This window comes from Carassius carassius, chromosome 6, assembly GCF_963082965.1.
Source record: "Carassius carassius chromosome 6, fCarCar2.1, whole genome shotgun sequence".
Classification (NCBI taxonomy): domain Eukaryota; kingdom Metazoa; phylum Chordata; class Actinopteri; order Cypriniformes; family Cyprinidae; genus Carassius; species Carassius carassius.
In genome coordinates, this window is record NC_081760.1 from 26501274 (window position 1) to 26513907 (window position 12634).

Consider the following 12634-nt stretch of genomic DNA (forward strand, 5'->3'; position numbering starts at 1 on the left):
TTTGAAATCCGGATATTTATCTTACAAAAACGCATGAATTCGCTGTGAAGGATGTTTTATTACAGATATGCATACTTTATTTCACGTCTTCAGTTGGCGATCAACACCCGCTTACCCAACTGAAAGGTTTGGAAGAGCAAGGGCAATTTTTTATAACTTCGATTGGATTATTCTGATAGAAGAAAGTCACAACCTAGGATGCTTCGAGTGTTAGTAGAAGATGGATGCATTATGGTGAACTAACCCTTTAAGAATACCCTAAACATGGGCTTCATATAGAACGTTTTACCAAAAAATCTTAAAGAAAACCCTTTTGGGGATTTTGGTATAAAATACAAGTCAAGTCAAGTCACCTTTATTTATATAGCGCTTTAAACAAAATACACTGCGTCAAAGCAACTGAACAACATTAATGTGTGTCAATAATGCAAAATGACAGTTAAAGGCAGTTCATCATTGAATTCAGTGATGTCATCATCTCAGTTCAGTTTAAATAGTGTCTGTGCAATCATTTGCAATCAAGTCAACGATATCGCTGTAGATGAAGTGACCCCAACTAAGCAAGCCAGAGGCGACAGCGGCAAGGAACCGAAACTCCATCAGTTAATACTGATTCATAAAACCGATTCACTGTTTAGTAATATTTGATTAATGCCTTATCAAATTTTGTGCTGTACATTATTTGTAAAACAAAACAAAAAAACTTTTATCTTGTTTATGAAGTGAAGTGTGGCCAAGTTTGGTGACCCATACTCTGAGTTTGTGCTCATCCATGCACAGACACAGTAGTGAACACACACACCATGAACACACACTCGGAGCAATGGGCAGCCATATTGCTGCGGCGCTGGGGAGCAGTTGGGGGTTCGGTGCTTTGTTCAAGGGTCAGTCTCAATCGTGGTTTTGAGGATGGAAGAGATCACTGGCTATTTACTTCCCCCACCGATAATTCCTGTTGGACCTGAGACTCCAAACCGCAACTTTCAGATTACAAGTCTGACTCTCTATTCATTAGGCCATGGAAGCTTATTTCAAATGCTTTTTATTCAAAGTGCAATGAAAATTACTTTTTACTTGATTACTCCACAACACTGAAACTGTCATGAATGTGGAGAGGACAACTTAACACATTTGTAAGCTAGATTTCTCCCCATTTTCTTTATGGTGGACACTCTAACATGTCACTGACCTGTGAAATACATCTCCACTCCTCATCGCTGCCGTGGTATAAAAATGCTAAAACAGGAAAAGCTGTGAAAATCCTGTCAGTTGAATGGCAGTTGAATTTACTGTTTCTTCTTTGTGTGTTCTTAAATTAAGCAACAAAAATGATTGGTGAGTTTCAGACATACTTTAATAAATCAGCATTTCTGGATTAATTATAGAGTCACAAGAACTAGAGACTTGGAAAATGAAAAATATAAAAATAAAATAATAATAATAATAATGTTATTTATTTCTGTAATTTCCATTACCTCTATCAGAAGGATTTGCCCAGTATTCCATTGAGAAGGTGCCATACCAGGGGTATTGTTTACCCCAAAGTGTTGATGTAATTGGCTTTCTGAAGTCAGAGAATTGCTTTAATAATGCCCTGCAGCTTGCCAGGAAAGAAGATATTAAAAGTAAATATCCTCATCAAAGGAAAGAGGCCGCCACCTGAGGTGCCTCAATACATTAGACTGTATTAGAGAGCTGTGGTCTGTGACGCTGCCACTGTTGGCTCTGCCCATACTGTGAGTTAATAACTGTTCCACTGCTGTACTCCTTGTAATAAATGTTCAGTCTATGCCCTCAATTAACATGGTTATGAACCAGTCTTGGAAAGAGTTTATTGAATGCCTTTATTTGTGTTTGGCTAGGATGATGATACTCGCACACTCTCATCTGTGTCTTAAACCACCATGGAGTGCTCTTGTATGCTTTATTAAGTGTACAATCATGGCCAAAGGTTTTGGCAGTGACAAATTTTGTGGTTTGCAAATCAGATTCATTTTAAATAATTGCTAAAAGCTTCATTGACCAAAAAATAAACTTTTCACAAAAAACAATAATTGACTAATCATGTCAGCAGCACATGTGAAAATGTGAATGAGTACTAGTCAGTTAAAATCACTATCATACTAATTAGATTGTAAGAGCAGACTGATTGCTATAAAAGGAGGTAAAAGCACTTCCAATCATTGTGTTCTCCTTAGCAATGGTTAGCTCCAAAGAAACACGTGCAGCCCCTATGCCTTTGCATGAAAATGACTTCACATGCAAGGAAATTGCTACAAAGAATATTTCACCTGAAAGAACCATTTACCGGATCTTCAAGGAGAGAGGTACGACTGCAGTGAAGAAGTCTTCAGGACATCCCAGAGTGTCCAGCAAACATCAGGAAAATCTCCTCCTGAGGAGTCAGCTATGGACTCTTGTCACCAGCAGTGCAGAGCTTGCTCAGGAATGGCAGCAGGTTGGTGTCAGAAGAGCATTTGGATGCACAATGAGGCCAAGACTATTGGACAACGGCCTGGTGTCAAGAATGGCAGCAAAGAAGCCACTTCTCTCCAAGAAAAATGTCAAGGACAGACCGAAATTCTGCAAGAACATATTTTTAGGAACTATTAAAGGGTAAGTTTACCCAAAAATTTAATTAGCCCATTGTGACGAGTGGGGCGGGGCCGAGGGACATGGGAGCGAGGCCGGTGGAGTGATTGGAGATGAGCTACACCTGTTCGACTCACCGGTCTCGAGGCCCGCGGAGGAGATGGAAGGATATAAAACTGGAGCGACGACAGTGAAGGACGAGAGAGGACCAGGCCTGGGCTTTTAGTTGTGTTTTGGTTTTTATTTGCGCGCACCAGTCGTCCGTGAGGGGCTGGTGCACTGTTTTGTGTTTATTTTGCTTTATTAAAATGTTGTTTGATTGTCCGCCGGTTCCCGCCTCCTTCTTCCCGATGATTAGCAAGGTTTAATTCATTACAGTGGTGCCGAAGCCCGGGAGAAGGAGGGACGCGCCGCTGAAGATCCCTCGCCACTGTGGTGAATCCGCGGTGCCAACGAGCAGGCGAGGAGTGTGCCGCCATGGACGCTCGAGGCGGTGGGCTGGAGCGAGTTGCCGGGGACGGGCGAGCTCGCTACCGGCCGCCCACGATAGGGAGGGGCGGCTGCCGTCCGTGAGGGAGCGGAGGAGTCTGCGCCGTTCGCCAGGTGGCCGGAGCCTGCTGCCATCCGCCGGAACGGGGAGGAGCAGGGAACGGGGGACTCCTGCCGGCTGCCCAAAACCGGAGGAGCCGTCGCCGTCCACCGGGCGGCGGAGGAGTGTCGTGCCGTCCGCAGAGGGCCGTCCAGTGCCACCGCCAGGCACCGCGGAGGAGATCGCCCAGCTGGTGGAGGGCCGAGCAGCGGTGCGTCTGGGAACCGGATTTTTTTTTTTTTTTTCTCCTCTCTCCCCTCTCTCGTCTCTGTCGCTCCTCCTTCCATCTCCTTTTCTCTCGCCTCGCCTGTCCTACCCCCAGGTTCCCGCAGGTCCCCGTGAGCGGTCCCCCCCGGAGGGGGGGGGGGGGGAGTAGAGCGCAGTCTCGGGAGTACCCCCCGGCCTGCGAGGGGCGATGGGGGTATGTGACGAGTGGGGCGGGGCCGAGGGACATGGGAGCGAGGCCGGTGGAGTGATTGGAGATGAGCTATACCTGTTCGACCCACCGGTCTCGAGGCCCACGGAGGAGATGGAAGGATATAAAACTGGAGTGACGACAGTGAAGGACGAGAGAGGACCAGGCCTGGGATTTTAGTTGTGTTTTGGTTTTATTTTGTGCGCACCAGTCGTCCGTGAGGGGCTGGTGCGCTGTTTTGTGTTTATTTTGAAATTAAATGTTATTTGATTGTCTGCCGGTTCCCGCCTCCTTCTTCCGGATGAATATGAAAGGTTTTATCGTTACACCCATAAATTACTCACCCTCAAATCATCCTATGTGTATATGACTTTCTCTTTTCAGACAAATCCAGTCGGAGTTATATTAAAAGTTGTCTTGATCTTTCAAGCTGTTTAATGCCACTCAGCGGGTGTTGCAGTGCATCAGTCCAAAAGAAGTTAAATAAAAAGCACCCATACTTAATAAAAAGTGTCTCACACAGCTCCAGGAGATGAACAAAGTCCTCCTGTAGCAATTTTTTAAAAGAAAAATATCCATATTTAAAACGTAATAATCAATTTAATATAGCTTGTGCTCACTGTTGAACAGAATTCGGCCCTTGGCGAAAACTAATTGAAGAACCCTGTTGTAGCTGTTAGGTTAAATGAAATCAGTGTGGCCAGGTGTTATTTAACAAAGAGAGCACCTAAACCACAGTTTGCCTTTGAAACTCATTGTGATTGAATAGATGAACAATGAAACCTGCCTGAACGCTCCTTTGGTTTTCATCTGTACTTCGAAATAGCTTCGTGTTATGGTCTCCTATACTGGCTTATTACTGTCGACAGATTTCGGAGTGGAGGTTAGGCAAGGTCCTGCCAACGAAAAGGTCACATGTCCACAATATTCCCTTTTCTCTACCCAGTCTCCTGCCAGCACATAGATATCATTACCTGTTATGACTGGTTGGGTTTCTAAGCAGTCTACTTGGTTCTCAGCATGCAGTATTAATCATGCCCATGGGGCTGTATGATCTTCAGCACAACCTTTAAAAGACCTTGATTTTCTGACGGACTCCAGCCCTAGTTTATGAGAGCATGGTTTAGAGTTTATCAGTGGCCACATGCTTCTTTTATACGGTATTTAGGTCCACAATTAGCCTTTGTTAATGAGATGGAAATAAATTCAGAGAGGCACTTTGGGTCAGGTGGAATGTATCATGATTATGATAATCTGACAAGTCCCTTAATTGAGGTTTGGGTAGGTTGGGCTATTTATTGAAAGTTAAACTATGTTTAGGGGTATAATTTGCGGGTGGAGTACTACATGCACTGATTTAGCAGATTAAAGTATTGGAAATCTATATATGTACTTTTTTATTGGTGTATTATTCGGTTATATGTGCAACTGATAACAGGCCTTCCACTCCATGAAGTTTTCAACTCTGATCCATAATTCTTTAGAATGGTTACATAATGGGTTTATAGAGGACATTTCAAACTGGCTTAATTAGATACTGTGTACATTGCCGTAAGCTAAATGCCAAGCCTCAAGCTGATTGCAAAATATGTTATGTTGGTGTTCAGCTAGAAAAACACATGGTTATATGAGGACAAGAAGTTGACGCTCAAAGATATTATAAGATATAAGATGCTATAAGATATTGAGAGTGTTGTAACACTGGATGAGCTATAAAACCCTAAGCCATTAAGATAAACCCAACCCAAGCATAGTCTTTTTTTTTTTTTTTCTCTGGACGTTTGTGAGTGTTGATTGCACCACATCTTTAATTTTGTGGACAAAAGTATTAATAAGCAGTAAAGTATTTTTATGAAAAATGTAGGAAAAAAAATAACAGAATTGTATTAAACTACTTTTTTAAGCATTTTTTAAAATAAATTAATAAATCAAGTCCAAAAATAAGCAATGCAACTGTTCTATTAAAATATTTAATAAATTTTAATATATTATGCCAAACTACTTACCGGTAGTTGTCCTTCAAGATTTTCTTTTTTTTCTTTTTTTTGGCTTTCATTATGATTTAGTTATTTAACCTTGAAAGTTATTTACTTACCAAAAAATACCAAAATTCAATTTAGTTCAGAAAACTAAAAAACAAGCTTATCATAAAAGAGGTGTATGTCACTGTATGACTTGCATTTTTTTTAACGAAATTTCTAAATAAATCCAGAAAAAATAGCATAAAATACTTTTCCAATATAACATCCGGATCATTTATTTATTTATTTTTTATTTTTTTTGCTATTTCTTTAAGTTCTAACATAGTGATCAGTTTCATATTTTAAAGTTAGCTGTCATTTAATTTCTTTTCCAGGATACTCTGGACTCCATGACAATCCTGCCCTTGGCCCGATCAAATATGATTTTGAGAGATGGATAAATCAGAATGATGCCTGTCAAGTCCAGCTTTAGATGTTGCCACTGTCAAAATAGTTTTGAACCGAGGGTCTACTGCAGGAGATGAAAGCTGCGTATGAACCCATACAGTACTTGCTGTTTGAATCGATGCCGCAACCGTCTGCATGTGCATAGATAAGAGAGAGGACAGTATGCGGATCCTCCAGAGCCCGCTGGAAAAGAACTCCCAGGTTTGTCTCCAATCAAAAATACACCTCCTAACCAAGTTTTACAGCACACCCAATCAATCCTCTTAAACTTCAAAGTAGGCCTGCCGATGTCTCGCAGCACATAATCAGATATCTATGAAGTTATTTTTGATTCAAAACGACTGAACACCTGTGACAGTGCGATTTGTAGTTATAGAGAAAAGCCACACGTGTATCAGTAAATTTGTCACAGAGAGAAATGTTTTAAGAGTTGCAAACCTGTAGACTTTTTTTCTCTCCCACAAACACAACACAACAGTTACACCTTCTCAAATTCTTCATTGCAGGTGCACAAATCCTATTCTACAAATCACACATTTAGAAACTCGTACGCTCACATTTTTGAAACAATTGCTGCAGTGAATGTGGTGCAAAACGCATTTACACACCGCCATCAAGAAATGTGAAGTCGTGGAAAAATGTTGAACATCCGCAAATCAGTACGTGAATTCATCAAATGAGAGTTGCACACTTGTAGAATATTTTTTCAGAAATGTCTTGTATATTTTTCTAACACAAACACAAAGTACATAACTACAGCTGCTTGAATCTGCTGCGATGAATCTCAAACACTGTTTTTTCGCTTTCAAGTGACAAGTTTCACGCTCTCCCTTTTGCACCGAGATATTTGGTTCAAAAGTGATTTGTGCATCTGTAGCGGTAGTGGGCGGGACTGTTTAGAGATTACAGAATTTCAGCCAATCAGAAGAGCTACTTTGGCTCGTTGCTGAGTAGGTGGAGGCTTGGGAACTGTAGCCGGTAGATATACGCCCCAAGCAGTTTTACGCCCCTGTTTTTCCTCATGCGTCCAGTAGGGGGAGGCTATGATTAGTATATGAGCCCAGTCATATAGACCCCTTAATCGCCTACGTCACTGTGACGTCATCGCTCTAGCTGGAGGCAAAACATAAGGCAGAACTCATTGCAGGTGCGCTAAAAGTTTGAGGTTTTGACTTTAAAATGTCTTCTTGTTGGGTTTTTGGCTGCCAGAATAGAAGGAACAGCACTTTTGTTTCAAAACTAAAGTTTTAACGTATCCCGGCAGACATTCCTTCACAGAAATCAAGAAGACAATTGTGGTTGAATGCAATACGGCGTACAGACTGGACAGAGATGATCATAAATAATGCTCGTGTTTGCAGTGCACACTTCATATCAGGTAAAATAATATATGCAGATTAACTGGTGTGTTGGTTTTATCTAGTAAATCAGCAAGTTTCTGTTTTATAGGTGAAAAGTCGCCAACCTTAAGCGCACTAGCTAGTTTAAATGTTAAACAAACATACAGCGATAGATGTGTGTGCCATCCTTTGAATGGCCTTTTAAAATAATACACATTGCTAATCATAGTTAGCCCAGTGATAGGTTACATTAGAAAATAAGCCTTGACGAAATTCCCCATACCACCCAAAAGTAATTCATATGGCTGTATGGCATACGGGTCAGGTAGCCTGCTTCCATCCGCGAGAGTTAATAAAAATAAAAAAAAAGCTGTCACGGTCCCGCAGAGTCAGGGACTGTACATATTCGGACAGTTCTGAACCTTCTTCTGCCTCCACGTTTAATAAATCCCTCCTAAAACGTGCTAGCTTACGCTTGTCAACATTGCGTCCATGCCTCTTTTTGCCTCCAGCTAAGCCCCGCCCACCCGGAGACGTTGGAATGTTTACAAACATTTAAGGGGTCTATATTCACCTTATTTTCCATGGCAACAACGGTGCCGCCATTGCGCTCGTTTTGTCATCTTACTTCCGGCTGAGGGACCGGACGTAACGTACCTAAAGCCGAGTTCAGACTGCACGATTTTCAAAGTAGTCGGGTCACTGTTCTTTTCACACTGCATGACTATCTTGGCCAGCATTCTGTCACTGCTGTGTTCACACTGCACGATGGATCGGCGACAGAAGGTTTCACACTGCATGACTTTAGAATAGGAAGAATCGCCGACAGCTCTGTCTGGCACACAAACTATGTTTCACAACCAAACACACGCGTGATGTGACAAGGAAACAACGCGATATCACATGTTCTGGAGTTTTCACGTGAGACTGGGATAGCTCAGATGAAACGTCAAACAGACACGGGTGCTCCTGCTAAATTTATACTAATTTATCTTCCATTTCATGGGTCCAAATAGACAGAGAAGAAAGCCTTTTTCTGAAATGAAGCCATACTTGCTGATATTGTGGTCTATAACTCCTCCCCGAACTCCCCGCTGCTCTGTATCTTGCTCTCTCATTGGCTGTCGGTCATTGCCGATGTAGTTTTCAGTCAGAACACTTTTCAGACAGCATGATTTTGAATCGCCGACAGGTCCAGATATTTAGCATGCCAAATATCTCACGGGCATCGGCGACTCATCGGCAATTCTCTCAGATCGCATCTTTGCTCATTCACACTGCGTGATTGTCACTCGCGTGAACGAGCTCAGATTTGCCTGTTATTTCGGCCATTTGTCTGCAATTTCTCAAAACCTGTCGGCGAGCCAAAAACTGGGCTAAAATCGTGCAGTCTGAACGCGGCTTAAGCTAGTGGCTAGATAACAGAACGCAAATATATCAAGTATTATATGCTCAGTTAGGGGCTGCATAACAATTGTATTAAAAACAACAATTGCACCAACGATGTAGCGAACACATTGTGAAGCGGTCGGAGTCTTGTGGTGCACTTTACAATTTACACCCACCACCTAAAGAAGAGAAGCACCTGAGGAAATGGATGAAGGCGCTAAATTTGAAGGCAACTGACGAACACCCTTACCCCGAGAAATGGCTCGACTACGATGTTCCTTTAAAGAGGTCACGCCGGGGGATAAAAAGGTTGTCAGATTCGGGTAAGCTAACCTTAACTTAACTAGCTCTGTGTTTGCTCGCCTAACGTTAGATTTATGAAGTCCGTTCTATGAATACATTTAAGATCAGTAACAGGCAGTTAACGAAGTACAACGAATTTTCCATGATTACCATTGTCCACCTATTTATTTAATATTTACGGTAGTACAAGATATTATAGTACATTACAATAGCTCACATTATTCCTGCTACAGAGATGGCAGGTGATAGCAGGCCAGCTTGCTACATTTCTCATTCAGATACTGACCTACGTTTGAACACTACAGTTATGAGTGTGTATACTGTTTTGTTTCTAATGCATCTCTCTCTCTCACACACACACACACACACACACACACACACACACACACACACACACACACACACACACACACACACACACACACACACAAACACACACACACACACAGTTCTAAGTTCGGGTCCCATCATATATTAATACTCATGATATATTGTAAGTACTAATTTAAAAATGTTTAATTATTTCCACAGATGTATCGATGACCGCCAGTGATGCAGTGGACAACTGTGAGGGTGATCAGATCCACATGCCCCTGATCTTGCTGAAAGTCACCAGAAGTTACCTGCTGTAATAGATATTTTTATGAACCTTTACAATGTCACCAGAAGTTACCTGCTGTAATAAGTTACTTTTATGAACCTTTACAGTGTCACCTGACATTACCTGCTGTAAATAGTTTTTATTTATTTATCTTAATTTGATCTTTTTTTATCTTTAATCTGTGATTTGAAGGAATAAGTCATGTCAAGTTTGCAAGTTAATTCCATCTTGGTTTATTACATATGGAAATTAAATGTTGAAATTTTATAGGATGGTCAGTAGGAGGTGTCTCTTGCTACCTGAAAACAACAAACACTGATCAACAAATCACAAATGATTTTATACAACTTATATTAAATTATCCATGTTCTAAAAAACAAATCACAGTCTGTCTCTTGTTTAACACAACTGATTTAAAACAACTTATTTCATATAGTTAGTCTTCACCCACATCCTCTACATCCCATCCCAATTACCTAATATCCTATCCTTAACCTAATTATTCTCATTCCTGCTTATTTACAAAGCTGCAAATATCTTGTGGAAAGCAGCAGGTCGCCTGCCTGAAACTCATCTGACACGAGGAAGCATACACTTAAAATAAAAGGTTTGTAGTCTAGCTACAGTCTTGGCACAGAATTGCTCATTGTGTGGCACATGTAACTTGCTGTGATGGAACCCAGATGAGCACCTTACAGGTCCTCAGCCCTGTACAGAACATGGCAAACCTAAAATACATTTCAAAGATATTACAGTTGTCTTATTTCAGAATCATTCATTGTTATTATTACACTTGACGTTTACCTACATTATTCATTGATTAGACTTAATGTACACCTACCAAATCTTACCTTTACCTTACCTTTTGCATATACACTGTGCAGAATTAAGAGGCAAGTTGCTTTTCTGATCATATTTTTTGGTAAAATTTACCAATTCCAAACCACACCAATCTTAACTATTAATTTTGCATTTAATCTTTTATAAGTGATATATAATCTTTTTTTGGCTTGTTTTATTTGTAAAAGAAAATCTGCCTAATAATTATGCATACCTGGAAATACAGCATTTTTCACTTCCAAGTTCCAGCCTCCTCCTTTTCTAATGTGTAATTGATAAACGTTCACTTACCTTACTCCACTGTACAATTAAGTTATTAGACAAAATACTTAGTCTGATGATGGTCATCAAACACGTTAATATACTTTTAAACATTTATAACTTCGTGTATGTTAACATCACACACACACACACACACACACACACACACAAAACTATCCAGCACCATGCTGAGAGGTTTAGACTGCTCAACTGGCTGGTTGCACGTTCAATTTTAAAAAGACGAAAAAACCCTCGCTGTGTAACAGTACACGACCCACTGTCTCACTATGTAAATACTGGTAAGCCTCGGTACATTTTTAAAAAAATCATTTTTCCTTGCTGCTCCATCAACTTCTGACAGGGCAGTTAAATATATAGGTTAACTCTGGCCACTTCTTCATATCGTCTAACATTACCCACGTTAACAGCGACGATGGATGGGACAATTTGAGACCATTTGATCGTTGTAAGACATTTTCTTCGTGCTCCCAATTTATAACATAACGTTCTTTGTCATTTCGCCACAGTTATAGCTAGCTATAAACAATCTTACAATTACTAAATGCCATATCGGTTTAGCGGAAGTCGGATGACAAAATGCGGAAATGCGAAGTATTAAAAGTGGGCGGGGCGGAATAAGGTTTACTCCTGTTTACCCTGTTTACTCCTTGCATGTAAACATACTCCACATGGTTTCTGGAGCAACATTAGAGTGGATAATCACAAATGTGTGATTTTTATTGACAGTCTATGATGTGAACACTCAAAATACACATTTATAATATGTACTGTATGTATGCAAATCTCAAAGTCTCTATTAAAAGGAGTTGAACTGCACACTCACTCAAGTATTTTGTCAAATAATTCATACATACTGTACGTCATGCATGATGAAACTAACATTAAAAACTTTGGTTTGAATGTAGATTTTGTTTTGAGTTGTTGCTTATAAATGAGATGATCTTATTCTCTAATGTATATCTTAATATACAGTTTCCTTAAAATAGTTTACTGATCTGGACAAATGTATGTTCACTTAATGTTTGTTTTATCATACTCTGTCTTTAGTTCTTTAACTTGTATTGAAATGTTTTTAATGTAATTTTAAATTTTCTTTCCACAGTCCATCATCAATGGACAAAAAAATCAAAGTGGCTTGACAATTTTTCCAAGTGTTCCATCAAGATAGTGCTTGTGCCATATTGTTCACTGAAGATCAGGAGCAAATTGATGTAATCTACTCAGCTGACTTCAATTCTGGACGGCACACCTACACACACCCACAGTGACCAGATCAGATTCATTATGGATGTCCTTTTTCCAGAGGTAGGTCTTGTGTGTTAGTTGTGCTCTGCATGGTGTCATATTCACATTGTTTTTAATGTCAAATAGTTTATCCACAATGTTAGACCATTGCTATAAAATAATAGTTTTGTGCTTAATATAGAAAAGGCACTTTTGATTTTGTCGTAAAAAAAATTAAAACTAAAAATGCAAAATGATGCTTGGCTTATTTGGGCTGTGATAAATCTTTCTCTGGTCCATCATCTGTGCTCTTGCTGTTGTGAAACGTGTGTCCATCTTGGAGGCTGAGGAGAAATTCCTGCGAGGGCCTGTCATTGACGCAAGGTACTGTAAGGATCCTATTAAGGAAAAAATTTTGAAACATGAAATCCTGCCATTATTTATAAATAACCTTTGTTTCTACCACTATGCAACTTTAGCTTTTTTATTTATTTTTATCAGTGAGTGGGATCACTTTGACAGCAGGATAAAGAAACAATTAAAGAAGAGTGGCAAGCTATAGGAAAGTCATCTACAGGAGTCATGCTGTTAAGAAATAACCAAGTCATGGTGTTAATAAATAATTTTTTT

At 40.2% G+C, this 12634-nt stretch overlaps 1 long non-coding RNA gene across 1 annotated transcript; it reads left to right on the forward strand.

The window, feature by feature from the left end:
• Positions 1-8979: 8979 nt before the first annotated feature.
• LOC132142554 (uncharacterized) lies at positions 8980-10283 on the forward strand. The gene is made up of 2 exons (XR_009434083.1): positions 8980-9077; positions 9589-10283. It is a non-coding gene; the product is annotated as an uncharacterized LOC132142554 (long non-coding RNA).
• The last annotated feature ends 2351 nt before the right edge of the window (positions 10284-12634 follow it).